General features: G+C 36.4%; 1 long non-coding RNA gene across 5 annotated transcripts in view; it reads right to left on the bottom strand.

Annotated features, from left to right (window-relative positions):
• The window catches only part of LOC121138310, an 8,689-nt gene extending 2,382 nt beyond the window's left edge, over positions 1-6,307 (bottom strand). For 2 of the 5 annotated variants that reach the window (XR_005875402.1, XR_005875400.1), the window contains exons 1-2: positions 5,432-6,307; positions 545-845 (exon numbers count right to left, since the gene is read on the bottom strand). This is a non-coding gene — a long non-coding RNA (uncharacterized LOC121138310). Of the gene's footprint in view, positions 1-544; positions 846-1,180; positions 1,244-3,639; positions 3,693-5,431 lie in introns of those variants that run through there. The other 3 variants (XR_005875399.1, XR_005875403.1, XR_005875401.1) reach the window with 3 other exon arrangements.
• Positions 6,308-6,670: the final 363 nt, after the last annotated feature.

Raw genomic sequence — 6,670 nt, 5'->3', positions numbered from 1 at the left:
TGATCCACTTAGATAATAGCCAACACATTCTATACATTTCAGTAAAACAATTGCCTATCACCAAGTGAAAGCACAACAGAAGATGAACAGAGTCAAAGCAGGAATATCTAAACTAGCAGATAAACTGAAGGAATACATGAACTAGCAAATAAACTTCAGTATGTGGATTTGCCACATATACAGGACATTTTAATACCTCATACAAAACTTTCAAAATCTGAAACTACAATGCTGTGATCTCTGCCAACATAATTGAATGAAATAGATGAAACAGATTCTTTTCATTGAAACCAAGGTCTAAAATATTGAGAGGGATAAAGACAGGGTCAAGCAGTTAAGACAAATCCCTTCCCAGAATCAAGGTGAGTTTTTTAACAACATTCTATAATTTCTGTTAGAAATAAATACATGAAGACTAAAGGATTTACCATTCTAAGAACATGCACATATCTAAAGACACACTGGATAACAAAATAAAAATTAACAAAAATCATTAAACATTTCCAATCCTATAACCCAGATGTTGAGGCTGATAAAAGCTTACCTACAGTTTTTCTGTATCATGATCTGCTTCATATAACAAAAAGCGAGCATGTAGGTCTGAAGTCAGAGAAATCAATACTTCCCAGTTGGTGGTATCATTTGAGATGATTAAGGAAATGATGCCCTGCTGGAGGTAATATGTCACTGGGGGTATGGTTTTATAATTGACATCTGCATACCATTTCCAGTTCCCACTGTCTGGTTCATTCTGCAGGTTGAGGATGTGAGATCTTAGCATCCTGCTATATCTGCCATATCTGACACCTGTTGCCTTGCTGTTTTCATGGTGATCCTGTATGACTCTGGAACCAAGAGTCAGATTAAATTCTTTCATGAGGTGATGTAGACATTATGCTATATCACAACAGAAGAGGCACAAATAAACATCCATAAAGTTCTATATCTGAATTAGTGATTTCCTGTCATTGAAGAGGAAATCTAAAAGGGTTACTTGTTAAGAGAAGCTTTTTCTTTGAGAGAAGCCTTCCCGCCAGCCTGGTTCTAGAGCCCCATCAGTCCCAAATAAACACACATGAGGCTATATTAATTATGAAGCTGTTGGCCTTGTTTGTTTCTTACTGGCCAACTCTGACTTAAGTAACTACCCCATAATTGTTAATCTAAGTATTTCTCTTACCGGAGAATAGTTCCGGGCTTCCTACCCCATGGCGGTACATCTTGACTCTCCGTGTTCCTCCTTCCCAGAGTCCTCCTGGACTCCTAGTCCCACCTATCTAGATTCCTATTGGCTCAACAGTGCTTTATTGACATAATCACAGGACTTCCTCCATATCTCCTCTTTTCTGTTTAAACAAAAGAAAGGTCTTAACTTTAACATAGTCAAATTATATACAACAGAACAGCTATCAAGCAAGAACACATTCTTGTGAGTCCAAAGTCCTATATGTAGTTTATCTCTTATCACAACTAAGGAAAACTATAATTATAACTATCTGTCTTCAACTCCATCAAAGACCACAGAAGGATAATATATAAACACTAGGATTGACAGAGACATCTTACTGCCTGGACAGTCACCCGAAGTTCCTCTGTATTGTCGGGGCATCCATCTTCAGCCCATAGGCCACAATGTGTCCAGAAGATTTCTCAGCAAAGCAGGAAATTTCAAACTGTCCATCTGCATTGGCAGTCTGTCAGTCATTTTTCTTTGTCCTGCAGAAAGTCTCGTATACTCTTCCATGAAGCAGGAACCCTGTAAGACTTAGTTCAGCAGTCACTTTCCTGTGGGTCCTGCATGTCCAGATTATACAACAACAGTCAGTCTAGGCAAGAGCAGTTTCTTCCCCAAATGGCTAATCTTGCCATGTTGAAAGCAAACTCCATAACAAGTTTCTTCAATGCGCATCTTCCTCTCAGACGTAATTGGTGATGCCAGGAACAGATATTTCTCATTGTCAAGAAAAACCTAAACCATTTTAAATGCCATTTTCTGAAGGTCTTTGAGAGGTTTGAAGACTGTTTATCTATCTCAAATATATTTCTGGATATCTAGAAAACCTAACTTACCTAACTATAAATTCTGACTATTATAAGTAACTATCTATAGTCTGTCTTCAATTATGCATTACGTTTTAAAAGGTCAGTATAAGCACAATACTTAATCAAGAGAAATATAAACATCAGAAAATTGACCTTGAATTTGTATCACTAAATGAAAAACCGTACCCATACCATAATTCCCCTTTTTACCATTAAAAAGAGATTGGTTGTGATCATTAACCAATTATAAACAATCCCATTTAAATGAAAACAGATTTACAAACAAGATGGGAATTAGGACTTTGCTCATTCCAAACTGCTTCATGCTGGAAGGGGGTGCTGTTAATACCATGGGGATCATGACAAAACTCAGAAATCTGTATAAGTCCTTATTTTCAGGGTCTGTGAAGCTCCATCATCTTAGCTGTCTCATTTGTTGGAACACCTGGCCCACTGCTTCCAGGAGTCTTGGTTCATCAAACCACAGAAGCCTGGAAGGAATCCTCAGCTTTTCATTTTCTATGGAAACATCAACAAAAACTCATGTTCGAAGTAACATAACCTTATACTTAAATTTTGAAGTCAAGGCATTTTCAAAAGATATAAGTTGAATTAATTCAGCAGCATTTATAATCAAGTGTACTTTAGCAGTTGTTTCTTCCTGAGCAATTAAAAAACTGAAAAACACAATAGCGTACAGTATCTAGACTCTCTGTGTATTTTCCATCTTTACGTGGCTTATTTATTTATCTATTATTACTTTATTTATTCTACTTTTATTTATTTTTCTCTGAGACAGGGTTTCTCTTTAGAAATCCGCCTGCCTGTGCCTCTGCAGCAAATTCTACCAGCGTGAGCCACCAAAGCCCTGCTTCTCTATTTTATTTTCATTTTTTTTTACTCTCTCAATCCTATGTATATTTTTAAACACACTGTAAACCTTTAGAGATTTTGTTCATCCAAGTCTGACTTTACTATAAATCTTTACGTTTTTCTGGCCACGTGTCTTATCTGTTAAAACCAAGGCTGTTTGAAACTGACTTTTTTTTTTCAAGATGGCGGGCGTAAGCGTGATTCCAGCTTAGCCTCAGTCTGACATCCAGCAAAAGCTGCAGGCTCAGAGATGTGGTCACTGCCACTTTCAGCTGTACGTATAACTTTTCAATTGTTAGCAGAGTCTCTTAAAGGAACCTTGTTGGTTTTTTTTTATTTTATGCTGAGTCAGGAACACTACCTTAAGCAAGCCACGTGAGTCTCTGCTTGTCACTAACAAAATAGAGCACACCTGAGAAAATTCTGCTACGAAGAAGCTGTGCTTATCTCCGTTCTTTTGTTTCTAAAATTCCTTTAAAGCTTTTGTCATTCTACGTGGAAATTCAATCCCGCTACTGATCACCATTTGTGAGAGGAGCTTTTTCCTTGCTAGCCGCTTTGGTTTATCACCCTCTGGTCGCCTGGGCTCTGCCGCACTGTAGTTCCCAAATAACACACAAGACGCTGTATTAATTATCACGCTGTTGGCCTTGTTTGTTTCTTACTGGCTAGCTCTGACTTAAGTAACTACCCCATAATTGTTAATCTAAGTATTTCTCTTACCGGAGAATAGTTCCGGGCTTCCTACCCCATGGTGGTACATCTTGACTCTCCGTGTTCCTCCTTCCCAGAGTCCTCCTGGACTCCTAGTCCCACCTATCTAGATTCCTATTGGCTCAACAGTGCTTTATTGACATAATCACAGGACTTCCTCCACAGTTACTTTATCATTTAAATTTGTAGGATTTTTTCCATATGAGTTTAAAGTGCAAACAAAATAAAGACGGGCATTATACTGCTTAAACAGATAGTTGACACTGTGAAACTATTTTCTCTGGAATGCTCGTGTACCTAAAACGTGTTGGCTAAAGATCTTACAAAATCGTTTATAGCCAGACTTTCTTCTGTACAAGTTTTTTCGGATTCTCAAAGACTATTGTGATAAGAACAGGCTTTAACACAATGATTGAACACTAAAAGTTTTACTCTTGAATACCACCAAAGTGTAAAACCTTACCACACTGACTACATTTATAGTTTCTCTGCAGCATGATTTTTTTCTCATAATTTCAAAGACTACAATGGTGTACAAAGGCTTTCCCACATTACTTTCATAGAATTCCTCTCCATTACGTGTTCTTTTATACATTAAGAGAATACTGTGATGTGAAAGGCTTTACCACTTTGACTACATTCATAGGGTTTCTGTCCTGTATGTGTTACTTTATGTAATATCTAATACTCATACAGCATCTTTTGTATATATGAGATTTTTTCACATGTTTGAAGAGAACAGAAAAAACTCATATATTTTACTATAGTATGGGTCATACTACATTTGTAAAGTGAACCAGGACAAACAGAAGTATATACATATTCCTAGTATGATAAGGCTTTTCTGAAGTGTGAGTTTGTTGATATATTTCCAATGAAGCTGGAAAAGCAATTACTTATAACTTGCATCACATTCAACAAATATACTCAAAGTGGGAGCTGCTACATATCTTCTAATTGTTCTGAGAGAGAGAAAGAGAGAGAGCTTTGTTGCTTTTTTAGATATCCCTATGTTCTTATGGCTTGTATCAAGAGTGACATATAATATACTTAATAAAGGAAGAGTAACAAATAAAAGGTGTCCACATTACATTCACACCATTTAACTTTCTATTCCTCGTAGACATATGGTATAGATAATAAGGTTTCTCCACAACAGCCACCCTTGTCTCTTGAGTCCTCCTCTCACTAAAATTAGCAAAGTCAAAAGTATGTGAATAACACAAGCTTTACTATGAACTATTTGCTTATTAGAGGATTTTGGACATGTATTTTTGACTTATTCAATGAGCATACCTTATGTAACATGAGTGTTATGAAACTAAATGGATTGGCAGGTACACAACATAGCTATCATGAGGCTATGGTTAAAATGGTGATATCTATTAAGGCATGGTTTCCTTGTCTGTTCTCTTAAATTTATGCCTTGTGAACACAATTCACCTACTTGACACTGAGGTATATAGTTTTTTGAGAATTTAATAATCATCAATGCACTTTAATTATACTTACTTTATTTAAAACTTCCAGACACCTTGAAATTTGTTCTGAGGCATATTTGTATTAGCTTGTACATTAAAATTACCTTCTGTGTAGCATAAAATATAGTACCAGAAAATATATGATATATTATTGGAAATTGTGCAACATTTAAGTTATTGCTTTCAGTGAACCTTATAAACATGCCTGATTCATTCACATCATCCTTGCTCAGTTTCAAATGTAAGTACAGAAGAGCATCAATAACCAAGAGACAGTTGCCCCCTTATTTTAAAATGGGAAGGAAAATTCATAGTCTTACCTATAGCAGTGAGGTTCCTATAGTCTCCACCATCACATCTTTATGGAGATTCTTCTGGGAAGGATCCAGCAAAGCCCACTCTTCCTGAATGAAGTCAAAATGAACATCAACACAGTTCACTGTTCTAAAATATACCATAAATGTATGAAAAGAAAATTATACTGACAATACAGCTAATGTAACAATCACCAAGTCACTTAAAAAGAAAAATGAATAGGAGGGTCACCTCTGTTATTTCTGAATTCCTTAAATGGGATATCACCATGTTAAAGTAATGTCTGTTAGTAGACATACCTGTGGTACCCGATGAATCAAGATTTGCAGTTGGCATCGTGGTTTTGGAAGCCTCATTCAAGTTGTTCTGAGCATATGGTAATCAACTGGCTAAAGTATAAATACTGAGAAAAGTAAAATGCCCTGACCATAGGGAAAGCACTGCAGTCCACTGAGGCTGGAGACCCCAGCAGCTATGAAAGACTAAGTTCATTATTAAAAGTATATCAGAGTCTTCTTTCCACAGAGCCAAATGAACTCACATCCCAGCCTCAACATCCTCAACAAACTACTATCACACCATATGGCATAAATCATGATTCCTGGTGCTTTATGTTTATCATTTGTTTGTTCATAATGGTAACAAAAATAAGAAGGCTTAGAAGAAACATTAGATGCTAATTATTAAGATTATTGGACTCTGAGTTCTTTTCATTAACAAAATAAGAAAAACCTCTACCATGGCCAAGAACCACATTCTCCTACTTGACACTGGCCAAGTTAGGATGATGCTATGCAATGATTGGCTTAGCTCAGTGTCCTACAGCTCCAACCCTACACCATTAACAACATTTTTGTTTGGGATTGATTGTATTTCCTTTTTCTTTTTCTGAATGTGTTTTCAACTTGTTACATACAAAACATGGAGAAAATATAAATATCCTGTCATCTGTATTGTCACAATTATTAAGCAAAATAATTGTATGTTTTAGTCCCTGAGATTTATTTTCCATCATTTATTTATTAGTAATTTTAATATATAGTGTATGATTTCTCCTTTTCTTGTTGGGGCCCAAAGTTGAAGATTGCTATGCAACTGTTAATAATTCTTATATGTGGTCCCCATTGGCACTGTGTATTGCCTCAAGGGGGTCTTCCTCTAATAAAATTTCCTGTAAGCTCTGTCTACAGGGAGTGTTTGTCCCTTACCTGCTGTGGTTTGTACCCACCAGCCAAGGTACCTCT

Source organism: Mesocricetus auratus, unplaced genomic scaffold (genome assembly GCF_017639785.1).
Source record: "Mesocricetus auratus isolate SY011 unplaced genomic scaffold, BCM_Maur_2.0 contig_9451_pilon_obj, whole genome shotgun sequence".
NCBI lineage: Eukaryota > Metazoa > Chordata > Mammalia > Rodentia > Cricetidae > Mesocricetus > Mesocricetus auratus.
Note: the sequence above shows the minus strand (reverse complement) of the source record. Positions and strands in the feature narration are given on the sequence as shown.